Source organism: Lathyrus oleraceus, chromosome 7 (genome assembly GCF_024323335.1).
Source record: "Lathyrus oleraceus cultivar Zhongwan6 chromosome 7, CAAS_Psat_ZW6_1.0, whole genome shotgun sequence".
NCBI lineage: Eukaryota > Viridiplantae > Streptophyta > Magnoliopsida > Fabales > Fabaceae > Lathyrus > Lathyrus oleraceus.
In genome coordinates this window covers 418180398-418196685 of record NC_066585.1, presented here as the reverse complement: position 1 = coordinate 418196685, position 16288 = coordinate 418180398, and positions in this window count along the sequence as shown.

Below are 16288 nucleotides of genomic sequence, written 5' to 3'. Positions count from 1 at the left end.
AAAACTCTAGGAACCTAAGACCTTTTGAGTATTCAATTCTTCTTCTGCAAGCATTTGGAGTGAGATCAAGCACGAGCCAAGGCAAGAACAGCTGAATCCAGACCTACATTGAAGGTATTTTCTAGAAATTTTAATCTCTTCGATTCTCTCTCAATCTTGCTCAATTCTCTTGATTCTTTGGTTGTCTAAAGTTCTACCAATGTAGGCAAGAAGATTGAGTTGCTTTGAGGCCAAATTGAAGCAACTCAGTTCATGTACCTCAAATTTCAACTCCATGTATCTCTCAATATACTTGGAGTTAGGATAAATTGAGGTCAGATTCGTGCTCAGTGTCATTTTTACTTTGAAATCATGTCCTTCTTTTTAATTTTGGTGATGGTTATGATTGAACCAGTCCGGCGAGGCTCGTCTGAGAAGGATACCGAAGCTGTAGCTTCGGTGGTGAGTTGGTGTGTTCAGAGCCACATGATCCTTTTGAAAAGAAATAATCTCGTGCGTTGGTTTGAATTACCTTTCCTGTGGCGCGTTGACTCAGGCGTATCGTGGATTTCGCGCTTGTGACCACTTGATCTGCCACCTCAAGTAATGAGGGAGATCAAGTGGTCCATGTTTTTTCTGATCATTTAATTTTCATTTTAATCCTTTTATTTTCATTAATTCATATTAACTTTAATATTGATTCAAAAAATATGAGAGTTTCACCAAAAAAATTCAAATATTTTCCTCTTTCATATTCTGAATTAAAATTATTTTTTGGATCATTATTAATATTTTTCATAATTTAATTGATTTTGCATTTATTTTTAATTGTTTAAATATACTTTTAAATGTCCAAAAATTATGAAATTTTTTCTCCAAGGTCCTTTGACCTTGTTTGACCTATGATAAATCTCATGGCCATTCCTTTGATGTTTTGATGAGGTTTTAGGAATTGGACAAACCATATTTAATTTAAATGCCTTATTTTAGTATTTTTTAATTTGAATAAATGCCAAATAATTTTATTGACCAATTGTGATGACTTGTTTGAGTTTGATTATTGTTGTTGGGCCTTGGTCAAGGTCGATTTGACTTTGTCAAATTAATATCATTGGATTTAGGGGATTGATGGAATGTACATTCCATCTCCCAAAATGAATGAATGATATTAATTTGGTAAAAGTCCTCCTTTGACCAATTTGTGTTTTGATCCTATCCCCTCCTATTTCATCTCATTCCCCTTCTTCATTCATTCATTCATTTCATTTGGCCTATAATATCTCAAAATCCTAAGGCTAGTTGATTGAAAAATTAACCTGAGTATGGATGAGATTAGGCCACACCTTTTGCATATTCTTTTTGTGCATAGTATGTTTCATGAGCATAGTCCATTATACTATGTCTCTAACATGCATTAACACCAAAGTTCTATTGCCCGACCTCAAATAGTTGTGACTTCTATATAAGTCCAATTATGATTGCTTAACATAACGCTAAATTTGTGACATAAAAGGCATAAGCATTCTAGTTAGTGAGATTGTAAGTCTCCCCTCTTTCATGGTATTGTGTGGAAACTTGGCCTTTTTTCCTTACTTTGGAAGATGTCTTGGTTCAAAGATCCATGCTTGTGATAAGTGGGTTGAGTGTTCTCTAAAGAATGTCTTAAAATGAAAAGCAAAAGCAAAACAATACTAACTTCTAACCTATTAGCTACTAACTTTTAATTTCAAGCCCTTTACTTTAATGCCATTTAATTCTAGCTTTTATACATTTGCCATATTTCACGTTGTTCTAATTGTTTATGTTAATGCAATTTTCACTTTGTCCATTTAGACCATATTGTGTGATATATTTTGTTTGTGTATACTTTGTTTGTTTGTGTGGTCTTTGACCATTAATGTACATAACAACAAAAACCCTAAAAAAATTGTGTGTGGACTATTGGCTTGATCTTGGACAAATGGACTTATAATTTAGGAAAGATTCCTATGCTAAAGGACTTGGCCAATGCTAACTTATTGTGAAACCAAGTGCTTGCAATTTGAAACTTCATCTGATACATCATTCAAGATCCTTCTCAGTTCATCTGCAACATGATCATTGTGAAGCTGTTATTTTGAACCTGTGACTTGTGAAATTCATATGTTACATGGGCTATTTTGAAGAAGATCATGGAATGGATAAGCTTGGATGTGGCCATCTTTATTTGATGCCTTTGCTCTTCAAGATAATATAATTGTGCATTTGTGTGTTGCTTGACTCTAAAAGTCCAAGGGAATTCTGGGTTTCTATTGACATTCTTGTCTATTGGTTTGCTACCCATTTGGTCAGATCTTTTCAGCTCTAAACTTTTAATTTTGTGCATAGGATAGTCTCTTCATCTTCTCCCTATTTCTTTAATTTAAAAATCTCTCCCTCCCTTTTCAAAATCTTCTTTGTTAGAACTTACTTTGTTCTAAACTTTGACCACCTTTGCAAAAAAAGATAGAAACTTTGGCCTTATGCCATTGCATTTTCAAACTTTTTTTCTTAAATCAAACTTGTAAATAAACTTAACAATACTTGACTTAAATTTTCAAAAAGCCAAAAAGAACTAACTCATTCAAACCATTTTTAGGCCTTTGTGCCTTTCAAACTTAATTTTTGTTAAAAAAAATGCATCCATTTTGAAAATACATATGCACAAAAAAATATAATTAATGAATTCTTTCCTCATCCCCCCATTCTATTTGTTTGTAAACATCACTTTATACAACATACACATGTACACAAAAAGGGCTCCCTAGGAGTACCTAAGACACTTTGGGTGCTAACACCTTCCCTTTGTGTAACCAACCCCCTTACCTGTAATCTTTGACATTTGATTAGTTTTGATTTGAAAACTTCTTACCTTTTGGGCTTTGTTCGTACTTTTTCCCCTTTCCCTTGGAAACAATAAAAGCGCGGTGGCCACTCTTATTATTTGATCTCTAGCTTATCCGTATCTTGATGGTCATGAATTTACCGCTATAGAAATTCATCCCTCCTACAATTGTCTCTTAGGACGTCCGTAGATTCATGAGGTTGGGGCAGTGATATCGACTCTCCATCAGAAGCTGAAGTTTGTGAGAATGGGAAGTTAGTGATCATGGGTGGCGAGCAAGCCATGTTGGTGAGTCATCTCTCTTCATTTTCATACATTGATGTCTATGAAGCTGAGGGAACATCGTTTGAAGCTCTTTCTATTGATGATATTGCTGCTAGGAAGAATGGGGGATCCATGGCATCTTTGAAAGATGCCCAACATGTGGTGGAGAATGGTTAATCTGCTCGGTGGGGACAAGTTATTGAGCTTGTTGAGAACAAGATTAGAGATGGTTTGGGCTTTTCACCTAGTTCAACCCAGATGGATATAAAGCGAACTCAGGAAGTGCTTCACAGTGTTAGCTTTATTCATTCTAAGGATCAGTCTGCTGCCGCCATCCTAGAGGACGATGAAGAGCAAGAAGCACCAATCTTTGTGATGCATGGATCGATATGCCAAAATTAGATTGTTGTTGACGTTCCTTATATTATTCACTTATCAAAGTAATATATTTTTTGTTGTAATATTCAAAAAATCCTTTCACTATGCCCAAGGTCAAAATGAATCTATGTGGGCTTTGTTTCAGATTTGGTCATCATTAATAAAATGTTATTTCGTTTATCCATATTATGTTTTCTCATTTTTATTTTTCTGAAAAATGGTAGCATAAAAAACCAAGATAATAATCACTTTTATATCTTCATCACAAGGTGCATTTATCTGTTCATATTCTAAAATCAAGCATAAAATCATTGTGCATATTAATTGTTAAAATCATTGAAAACAATGATCTTATGCCCTCTCCCAACTTTGAATTCCCTGTGTTCGAAATGGAAGAAGAGGATGTTGAAGAGATTCCTGATGAGATTTCCCGTTTGCTTGAGCATGCGGAGAAGACCATTCAGCCTCATAAAGAGTTATTGGAAGTGATTAATTTGGGTTCTGAAGATAACAAGAAAGAAGTAAAGATTGGGGCATTGCTTTGTCCATATGTTAAGAAGAGCATGGTAGAGCTTCTTAGAGATTGATGCTTTGCATGGACTTATCAAGATATGCCAGGTCTGGATACTAATATTGTGGAGCATCGGTTACCATTGAAGCCATAATGTTCATCGGTTAAACAGAAGTTGAGAAGAACTCACCATGATATGGATGTCAAGATCAAAGAGAAAGTTCAAAAACAAATTGATGTTGGATTTGTTGTTACTTATGAGTATCCTCAATTGGTGACCAAGATTATGCATGTTCCAAAGAAAGATGGAAAAGTTCAGATATGTGTTGATTATAGAGACTTGAACAAAGCTAATTCGGAAGATGATTTTCCTTTGCCGCATATTGACATGTTGGTAAATAATACAACTAAGTTCAATGTCTTCTCCTTTATGGATGGATTCTCCAGCAATAATCAAATCAAGATGGCACCCGAGGACATGGAAACAACAACATTTATTACACCCTGGGGAAGATTCTGCTATAGAGTGATGCCTTTCGGTTTAAAGAATGATGGTGCAATGTACCAAAGATCCATGACTACTCTTTTTCATGACATGATGCACAAAGAGATAGAAGTCTATGTTAATGATATGATTGCTAAGTCGAAGAATGAAGAAGATCATGTTGAGTATTTGTTGAAGTTGTTTCAGTAGTTGGGAAAGTTTAAACTCTGGTTGAATCCTAATAAATGTACTTTCGGTGTCTGGTCAGGGAAGTTGTTGGGTTTCATTGTCATCCAGAAAGGTATTGAAGTAGATTCTGATAAAGTCAGAGCTATTTAAGAGAAGCATGCACCAGAGACAGAAAAGTAAGTCAGAGGGTTCCTTGGGTGCCTAAATTACCTATCCATGTTTATATCTCACATGATTACCACGTGTGGGCCAATATTCAAGTTTCTTTGCAAAGATCAAGGATATGTTTGGATGGAAGATTTCCATAATGCTTTTGATGACATCAAGGAGTATCTGCTTGAACCTCTTGTCTTGTTTCCCCCAGTGGAAGGAAGACCTTTGATTATGTATTTAACTATGTTAGAAGAGTCCATGGGTTATGTACTTGGACAACAAGATGAAACTGGTAGAAAAAAGCATGACATCTACTATCTAAGTAACAAGTTTACAGCTTGTGAGTCTTGGTACTCCATGCTTGAAAAGACTTGTTGTGCTTTAGCATGGGCTGTCAAATGTTTATGCCAATATATGATCAATCATACCACTTGGTTGATATCTAAAATGGGTCCAATCAAGTATATTTTTGAAAAGCCTACTTTGACTTGAAGGATAGATCGTTGGCAAATGTTATTGCCTGAATATGATATTGAGTGCCATACTTAGAAGGCGGTTAAAGGAAGTATTCTCGCAGATCATTTGGCTCACCAGCCTATCGATGATTATCAATCCATAAGGTTTGACTTCCATGATGAAGATGTTATGTACTTAAAAGCTAAAGATTGTGATGAGCCATTGCTTGAAGAAGGACCAGAGCCTGAATCTCAGTGGGGTTTAGTGTTTAATGGAGTTGTTAAATCTTATTGTAAAGGAATTGGGGAAATCGTTATTACTCATAAGGGTTCTCATATCCCTATCACTACAAGATTGATGTTTGATTGCATGAAGAATATGGCAGAATATGAAGCTTGTATCATGGGTCTTGAAGAAGCCATTGATTTGAGAATTAAAATCCTTGATGTATATGGGGATTCACCCCTGGTGGTTAATCAGATTAAAGGAGAATGGGAGACTAATCATCCTGGCTTAATTCCTTACAAAGATTATGCAAGGAGGTTGTCGACTTTCTTCAATAAAGTGGAGTTTCATCATATACCTCACAAAGAGAATCAGATGGCGGATGCTCTCGCTACTTTGTTTTCTATGTATAAAGTAAATCGTTGGAATGACACACCCAATATCACGATTATGCACCTTGATAGTCCTGCTCACGTGTTTGCAGCAGAAAAAGTTACAAATGATAAGCCTTGAAATCATGATATTAAGTGTTTTCTCTAGAGTCACGAATACCTGCTTAGGGAATCCAGCAAAGATAAGAAGACTTTGAGAATATTGGATGACAATTTCTTTCTAAATGAAGATGTGATGCACAAGAGAAACTTTGACATGGTCTTGCTCAGATGTGTGGATAGACACAAAGAAAACATGTTAATGCAAGAAGTTCATGAAGGATCCTTTGCTACTCATCCCAATGGGCACGCAATGGCTAAAAAGATGTTAAAGGCAGGTTACTATTGGATGACAATAGAATTTGATTGTTGTAAATATGTGAATAAGTGCCATAAATTTCATATTTATGCTAATACGATTCATGTGCCTCCAACACTTCTCAATCTTATTTCATCTCCCAAGCCTTTGTCTATGTGGGGAATCAATATGATTAGTATGATTGAACCCAAAGCTTCGAATGGACATCGTTTCATCCTGGTAGCTATTGATTACTTCACCAAATGGGTTGAATCAACATCTTTTGCTAATGTGATCAAGCAGGTTATGGTCCGTTTTATCAAGAATCAAATTATTTTCTGATATGGTGTTTCAAGTAAGATCATTACTGATAATTGGTCGAACTTGAATAATAAGATGATGAAAGAGATTTGTGATGACTTCAATATTGAATATCATAACTCTTCTCCTTACATACCTAAGATGAATGGGGCTGTTGAAGCCGCAAATAAGAATATTAAGAAGATTACCCAGAAGATGGTTGTGACGTATAAAGATTGGCATGAGATGCTCCTGTTTGCTTTGCATGGATACCGTATGTCCGTATGTACTTCAACAGGGGAAACCCCTTTCTCTATTGTGTATGGCATGGAAGCAGTGCTCCCTGTAGAGGTGGAGATCCCATCAATGTGAGTCTTGATGGAAGCCAATTTGTGTGAGGCTGAATGGTGTCAGAACAAATATGATCAGTTGAATATAGTTGAAGAAAAAAGAATGACGACTTTGTGTCATGGCCAATTATATGAAAAGATAATGAAGAAAGTATTTGACAAGAAGGTTCGATCTCATGTATTCAGAGAAGGTGACATTGTGCTCAGGAAGATCTTGTCTTTCAAGATTGATTCTAGAGGCAAGTGGACTCCTAATTATGAAGGCTCATATGTTGTTAAGAGATCTTTTTTTGGTGGTGCAATGACTCATACAACTATGGATGGTGAGGAGCTCCCTCGTCCCAGGAATGTCGATTTAGTCAAGAAATACTTCGCCTAAAAAAAATAAAAAGAATTGCTCACTAAGTTGAAAACCTAAAAAGGCGGCTTAGGAAAAAATGAGCATTTCGGTGGATTGGAAACCCGAAAGGGAGGTCCAGGAAAAAATTAGAGACATAAACAGAAAGTAATCATCCCGTTAGATTGAACCCGAAAGGGAAATCTATGCAAAAGTTAGGGACTATGGCAAGTAACTGCATCAGGCCAGACTTGATCGTTTGAAGCAACATTGTCTATCAAAGGTTCCTATACAGTCATCCTCGACCAAAATTCAAAGCATAATGGAATTCAAAGTTGTTAGGGAGAAGAGTGGTCATTGTATTTCGATGAAGCCATGTCCATGTATTTACCATTTTTTTCAACTTTGTAATAATCCACGGAGTCATGCCATTCGTAGACTACCATTCTATCAATAAAATTTGAGCCTTTTACCCATTTGTTTGTTATTCTTATTTTGTTTCAGTTTACAAAATTTAATTTATTTTTTATTATAATTTTTGAAACAAAAGATATCTAAACAATCATGTTTTGGAAATTTACAAAAAAATGTATTCTTCCTCGACTTGTGAATATGAAAGAGGAATGTTAATAGCAATCTCAAGGATGGTAAGATCCTGAAGAATGGAGTTTAGTGACTTCCCCAGACCGGATTTCCTTTTGTTACATGTATAACAGTTTCCCTAGCATAATATTGCAGAAATCGTAGAATTCCAAGCAAGATCTCCGCCAGTATCTTTGCTTTGTTGAGATTAGCCGAGTATCTGGTTGTACCGTGTTATCGGTCTAACTCCCTTTGCGCCTATTTTGTCAGCATATTCATACATATATGCATATCATCATGATTTTTCTTTGCTAATTTTGCATTCTCTTAGTGCCTCTCCACTTTCTGGTGCTTTCACTCCCCCGCAGAGTATGTGTATCCTCTCTCTCCAATAGATAGTCGACCTTAAGCAGAAAGTTCTTATCCTTTCTAAATTCCCCACAGAGCTTGATCCTCGTGGAAAATTTTAGTTCAATTTTCCTTTCCAGTTCATTACTTGGAAGGAATTAATCTCCAATTGACTTCATGTCCTCATTGGATTTAGTCTTCTTTGACCGTTTCTCTCCAGCTCGTTCCTTGGTTGAATTTTGGTCCCTTTTGAGCTCGTTACCTTGATTAAGCTATCACTTGGATGATAGTAGGTATTAGTTCCTCTTACCTTCAATTGGTTGAATTTGTTAAGTTACCACTTGGCTGGTAGTTGGTATTCATTATGTTTGAGCTTATTACCTTTGTTAAGCTATCACTCGGATGATAATAGGTAATAATTGCTCTTACCTTCGATTGGTTTCCTTTGTTAAGTTACCGCTTGGATGGTAGTTGGTAATCATTATGTTTGAGCTTATTAGCTTTGTTAAACTATCACTTGGCTGATAGTAGGTAATAATTCCTCTTACATTCTATTGGTTTCCTTTGTTAAGTTATCACTTGGATGATAGTTGGCAATCTTTCTGTTTGAGATTATTACCTTTTTTAAGCTATCACTCAGCTGATAGTAGGTAATAGTTCCTCTTACCTTCAATTGGTTGCCTTTGTTAAGTTACCAGTTGGTTGGTAGTTGGTAATCATTCTGTTTGAGCTCATTACCTTTGTTAAGCTATCACTCAACTTATAGTAGGTAATAGTTCCTCTTACCTTCGATTGGTTGCCTTTGTTAAGTTACCACTTGACTGGTAGTTAGTAATCATTTTGTTTGAGCTTATTACCTTTGTTAAGCTATCACTTGGCTGATAGTTAGGTAATATTCCTCCTCTAGTGGAGTTGGGTTTTTCCCCTTTGATGATTCTTTTCCCCGATGGAACCTTACCTTGTTAAGTTTCCCCGTTGGGTCTTTGTTATGGTCATTCTCTAACTATACATTGGTTTCTTTCCAAGTGATGGTTATTTTCGAGTTTTTTTCTTTTCCCATGCGAAACTTTGTTTGTCCCTAGTCGGGTCCCCCTATGGAAACTGTTATTCCCCTCCCACAGAGATCCTTGGTTGCATTCATATCATATCATATCATAAGCATTTTACGGTATCTTAGGGCCAAAAATTGGGTCTTTCATATTTAAGTCTCTTCAATCTTGTCGAGACAAAGATTCCAACCTTCATATCTCCAAATTGAAGAAACTTAAATAGGGGAATCTGTCATACCCTAACTTTTAACCCTAAGATCCCACATATTATTTGTTAGAACAAGATTTTGATTTTGTAATATATCTCTAAGTTTTGATGATAACAAAGAATAAAACAATTTGGTACCCTAAAAAATTTCTTTAGTGTGCAGGATTCTAACTTAAAATGACTATGAGGAAAATAATATTTGGCATATGACATAGTCCAAAAAAGCTGACTCAACAGAAAGAAATCAGATCTGACTCTTAACAAGAACACGTCTGAGGAGCAATCACTTGAAGAATCTGACGTTGAAGCTCAAGCAGTGATATCCGAAGACTACAAGCTCTGTTATCTGAGGACTGCAAGCGCTAATATATGAAGACTACAATTCTGATATCTGAAGACTATAATGTTTGATATCTGAAGACTGCAAGCTTTGATATCTGAAGACTGCAAAAGATATTTGAACTCTAACTCTGAAGACTCTGATCATGCTCACTCTGATACATGCTCAACTCATCACCTGATTAGAAAATTACGTTAGAAATATTCAACTTGAAATTCACTTCTCTTTAAGGAAACAATTGCTTATGTTCCAAGACTGCTATGGAAAGGACAAGAAATTTAATACCTTTAACCCCTATAGCTGGCGACGACACTGAAATTCACTGTATTTTCGACTCCGATTTCGCATGCATTTTAGTAGTTTTATTGTTATTTTGTTGTGTTATTACTATGTTTCTCTTTGTTTTCAGGTTTTTACTTTAATCGGAGCCCCGATCGAGAAAAGGAGTGAAAATGAGCTAAAAACCCTAAAATTCAACATTTTGCACTTGTGACTCCCACTGTGGTTGGCGCCATAGACCCAGCCATGACGTGTCACAACTCAAATTCCCTCAACTGCTACGTTCCCCACTACTTCCACTAAGGCGCCACAATTTGGCCTTATGGCGGGCGCCACAAGAGGAAAAGTTTTCCCTCCCAATTTCAAACTGAAGGGCATCCTTGTCTTTTCCATTATTTTACTTGCCTATAAATAGCGACTCGAATTCATTTGTTTAATCATCCAAACTTAGAGCAGAGACAAACTTAGAGCAAACTTAGTTTGACTTAGGCATATATTCAGTATTTTAAAGTGGTAATCGCTTCGCATTGGGGTGTTACCACAATTGTGTAATCAAGTCTGTGATCGAGTCTGTAATCGAGTTTGGAGCACTTTGGAAGGAAGTTAATCCTGCCGCCATTTTCATATTCGCTTTGCATTTTATTCGACCCTTCGATTGGAGCAGGTTTTTATTGCCTTACCTTTATCTATTTATTTCTCGTACTCGCTTTACTTTATTTATTTCTCGCACTCGCTTTACTTTATTTATTTCCCGCATTGTCTTTACTTTATTTATTTCTCGCACTCGCTTTACTTTTATTTATTTCCCGCACTCGCATTACTTTTATTTATTTTCCGCACTCACACTACTTTTATTTATTTTCCGCACTCACACTACTTTTATTTACTTTCCTCACTCACACTACTTTTATTTAAATTAAAATGCACCTTTACTTTACCATGTCTAACTAAACCTATAAGGTTAGAATGTAAGGATCGTAATTGAACCGATAATCCGTACAATTGTTCGTAGAAACACTTAAGGGCTATTTTGACTTTCAACTTATGTTTTCCCACACTTAATTTCCGTTGGGTAAGATCGAAAGCCGTCCAACGTCTATTTAAACTTAATTGTTTTTGACTATTTCAAATACAGCGAAAGTGCTTTGTTTAGTTCATTAAGAGTTTTTAACTTCAGAAGAAAAGAGATTTTAAAACTATTTTCGGACGCGTTTATAAGTTTAGGGTCTGGTTCGTGAGAACCTCTTTTGGTTAGGAAATCCAGGTTAAAATACTTTTCAACTTAGTCAAGATACTATATTTCTTAAAAATAGGTTTACTACTCTAACGCAATGCACGCCTTTTTATAAGTGACAATAAGAGGGTTTGATTAGGGAGTACAACTCAGTTCTGAATACGCGAAAGCGACAGTTCCTGTTAAATTGGTTCTTTTCAAAGTAGGAAACACTGCCCATAAGTAGTTCTATTAGCAAGTACTTGGATTATTAATTGATTATGTGAATTACATTCGAGCCTGTCTTTATTAATTGAACTTTATTCAACACTTTACTTTTCATTGCACACTCTAAAAACCCCTATTTTGATTGCCTTAGATAAACACCATAACAATAGATAACGATAGATTGACACTTGGTCTCTGTGGATTCGACAATCTTTTATATTACTCTGACGCGTTCGTATACTTGCGAAAAGCACGCATCAAGTTTTTGGCGCCGTTGCCGGGGACCAATTTCGTCAAATTTCTTTACCCTGTTGTTATATCGTTTAGACTGATTACCCAGTTAGGGACCAAGGTTGACAAAATAGTTAATCATACCAAGATGCTTGAAACCCAGATCTCTCAGGTAGCTTTAAACCAAGCCCCTCAGACTACACCTGGAGGACAGTTCCGTGGACAACCTCAACAGAATCCGAGAGGATAAGCCAATGCCATTACCCTACAAAGTGGGAACGCTTATGATGAGCCACCAAACCCAAGATTGAGCGAACCCGAAACTTCTAAGGAATATACCAAACCCCCGGATGAAGTAGAGGAACCAGAGGAATCTGAAAAATAGGAAGGTCAAGAAAAAAGATAAAAACCTAAAGATAAAGCTTACGTACCACCCCTGCCATATAAACCACCTATACCATATCCGCAAAGACTCAAACAAGCCCAGATCAATAAACAATATCAAAAATTTATTAAAGTTATAGAAAAACTTCATGTAGAAGTCCCTTTCACAGAAGCCATCACCCAAATACCTTCTTATGAAAAGTTTCTCAAAGACATCCTTACCAACAAACGTAGACTTGACGATCCGAAGCCCTTGGAATGTAATTCTATTTCCGAGAATAAGTTAGCCAAAAAAGATAAAGATCCTAGAAATTTATCCATTCCCTGTCTTTTGGGTAGTCATGTCATCGAAAAAGATTTTCTTGACTTAGGAGCTAGTGTGAGCTTAATGCCTTTAGCAGTTTGTGAGAGGTTAAACTTAGGAGAATTACAACCCACTAAGATGTCACTTCAGTTAGCCGATAGATCTGTTAAGTATCCAATAAGAAGTTTAGAAGATGTCCCTGTTAGGATAGGTCAGTTATTTATCCCTACTGATTTTATTGTCATGGAGATCAAAGAGGACAATGCTATACCAATCCTTCTAGGTAGACCATTCTTATCAACTGCAGGAGCCATAATAGATGTCAAGAGAGGAAAGTTGACCTTTGAGGTAGGTGACGAGAAAATAGAATTTATACTTTCGAAATTTCTTATGGCACCTGTGATGGGAGACGCATGTTATGCCTTAGATATCATTGATGAATGCGTTGGGGAATTAGAACAAGAAGAAATCATAAAAACAATTAAGTTACCATCAACCCTCATAATGGAAGATGATGACTTTAAGAAACCCTACATCGATGATAACCTTTACGAATGTTTATCCCTTACCCCAGATCCTATGCCATGCCCTAAGAAACCAACCTTAGAACTTAAGGAACTGCCTAAGAATCTGAGATATGAGTTCCTCGATGAAGAGATGAACCGTCCAGTTATAGTCAGTGCTACCTTGAGCCAAGAGGAAACGAACTGACTTTTAGATGTTTTACGAAGATATCCCTCAGCCTTAGGATATAATATCTCTGACCTGAAAGGTATAAGCCCATCTGTATGCATGCTTCAGATTTCGCTCGAAGAAGATTCAAAACCCTCCAGAGAACATCAGAGAAGAATAAACCCTATAATGAGTGATGTTGTTAAAAAGGAAGTTCTTAAGTTACTTGAGACATGTATAATCTATCAGATCTCGGATAGTAAGTGGGTGAGCCTGGTGCATGCAGTACCTAAAAAGGGAGGCATCACAGTCGTGCAAAACGATAAAGGTGAACATGTAACAAAACGATTAGAAGGAGGATGGAGGATGTGTATAGATTATAGAAAATTAAATAAAGCAACCGGGAAGGATCATTTCCCTTTACCATTTATAGACCAGATGTTGGAGCGTCTAGCCAGACACTCTTACTTCTGCTATCTAGATGGATACTCAGGATTCTTCCAAATACCTATCCACCCCGAAGATTAAGAAAAAACTACCTTTACATGCCCTTTATGGAACTTTTGCCTACAGACGAATGCCATCCGGCCTCTGTAATGCCCCAGCTACTTTCCAACGCCGCATGATGTCAATCTTTGAAGATTACCTAGATGGTATCATGGAAGTGTTTATGGATGATTTCTCGGTTTGCGGATTTGATTTCCACAATTGTCTTGCTAACCTTGAGAAAATCCTGGAGAGATGCGTGGAGGTAAACCTCGTGCTAAACTGGGAAAAGTGCCATTTCATGGTGACCGAAGGAATTGTTTTAGGACACATAGTTTCCGAAAAAGGTATAGAGGTAGATAGAGCTAATATAGAAGTTATAGAAAACCTAAAACCACCCAAAACTATCAGAGAAGTCCGAATTTTTCTTGGACATGCTGGATTCTACCGGCGTTTTATCAAGGACTTCTCCAAAATAACTAAACCCTTAACTGGCCTTTTAATGAAAGATGCTGAATTCATTTTCAATGAAAAATGTAATGACACATTTAATCTTTTAAAGCAAGCATTATTATCAGCACCTATTATGAAACCCCCTGATTGGTCAGAACCTTTTGAGATAATGTGCGATGCTAGTGATTATGTTGTTGGAGCCGTTCTAGGACAAAGGAAAGATAAAAAATTACATGCAATATATTATGCCAGTAGAACCCTAGATGCTTCCCAACTTAACTACGCAACAACTGAAAAGGAATTACTCGTTGTAGTCTTCGCTATAGACAAATTTAGATCTTATCTAGTAGGAGCAAAAATTATAGTTTACACCGATCATGCTGCCATTTGTTACCTATTAAGTAAAAAGGATGCCAAGCCAAGGTTACTCCGATGGATTCTATTACTACAAGAGTTTGATTTAGATATAAGAGATAAAAAAGGCACTGAAAATGTAGTAGCTGATCACCTTTCTAGGCTAGAACATCTAAAACCAGACTTAGTACCCATAAATGATGATTTCGTCTATGATAGACTGATAACTAGACTAGAAACCATTGAAGATGATAACCTAGGCCCTCATGAGCACTTCCAAAACTCCTTAGCAGTAAGTAACGTACCATAGTATGCAGACTTTGTTAATTACCTAGCCGATGATATCGTACCCCCTGATCTTCACTACCACCTCAAGAAGAAATTCTTCCACGATGTGAGAAACTTTTATTCGGACGAACCGCTCCTTTTTCAAAAGGGGAAAAGATGGCATTTTTCGCCGTTGCGTTCCAGAAGAGGAGGTAAATAGTATAATAGAGCATTGTCACTCTGCACCCTATGGTGGACGTGCGAGCAACTCTAAGACATACACCAAGATTCTTCAAGTTGGCCTATTCTGGCCTACCATGTGGCGTGATGTCTATGCTTGCATTGTCAAATGTGATAGATGCCAACGCACTGGAAACATTTCAAGGCGTGACGAAATGCCTCTGAGAAACATTCAAGAAGTAAAACTCTTCGACGTATGGGGTATAGATTTCATGGGACCTTTCCCACCATCCTTAGGAGACATGTATATCTTAGTAGCTGTAGACTACGTGTCTAAGTGGATTGAAGATATAGTTGCACCCACAAACGACACTAGGGTTGGGACTAAGCTATTTAAAAACTATATATTCCCTAGATTTGGAACACCACATTTAGTCATAAGCGATGGAGGATCACACTTCATATCGAGGATATTTGATAAAATTTTAAGATAATGTGGAGTTAGGCATAGAGTAGCAACACCATACCACCCACAAACTAGTGGCCAAGTAGAAGTATCTAATAGGGAGATAAAACAAATCCTAGAAAAAATTGTTTCTATCTCTAGGAGAGACTGATCTCAGAAGCTTCAAGAAGCATTATGGGCCTACCGAACCGCTTTCAAAACCCCTATAGGAACAACTCCCTACCAACTAGTTTATGGAAAATCCTGTCACTTACCATTCGAATTAGAGCATAAGGCCTATTGGGCCATTAAAACTTTGAATTTAGACTACCTGACCGCCGGAGAAAAGCGTATCCTTGACATTCATAAACTAGAAGAACTTAGGCAATCTGCCTACGAGAATGCAAAAATATACAAAGAGGGAACAAAAGCCTGGCACGACAAAATAATAGTAAAGAAAAACTTTAGTATAGGTGACCCTATTCTCCTTTTCAACTCTAGGTTACGACTCTTCCCTGGGAAACTACGCTCAAGATGGACTGGCCCTTTCGAAGTATCCAAGATTCTGATATCCGGAGCCGTAGAAATCAAGAACGAAACCTATAGTCCATTCATTATAAATGGACAAAGACTCAAGCTCTACAAAGGAGGAGACATTCCAGCATACTACTCAAGCCACACTCTGATTGATCCACCGATTCCTACTACTACAAGTGTATAAATTCTGATCGTCAAGCTAATGACATTAAACAAGCGCTGCTTGGGAGGCAACCCATGGTTTTTTTATTTTATTTTACTTTTTTTGCATTTACTTTATTTTATTTTTATTTTTATTTTTTTTATCATATTTTCATTGAGACTAAATATTTGAATGGTTTGTATTTTCAGGATCCCTTTTCCTAACTTTTACAGGATGCAGGACTTCGACGATATGCACGTAGCCTATAGAGATGATGCTTAGAGAGAGCACTACATAGCTCTTTATCATGGCCCTATGGCGCCCACACGCTATCCAGATCAGCACTGCATGGAAGCCCTGGGTATCGA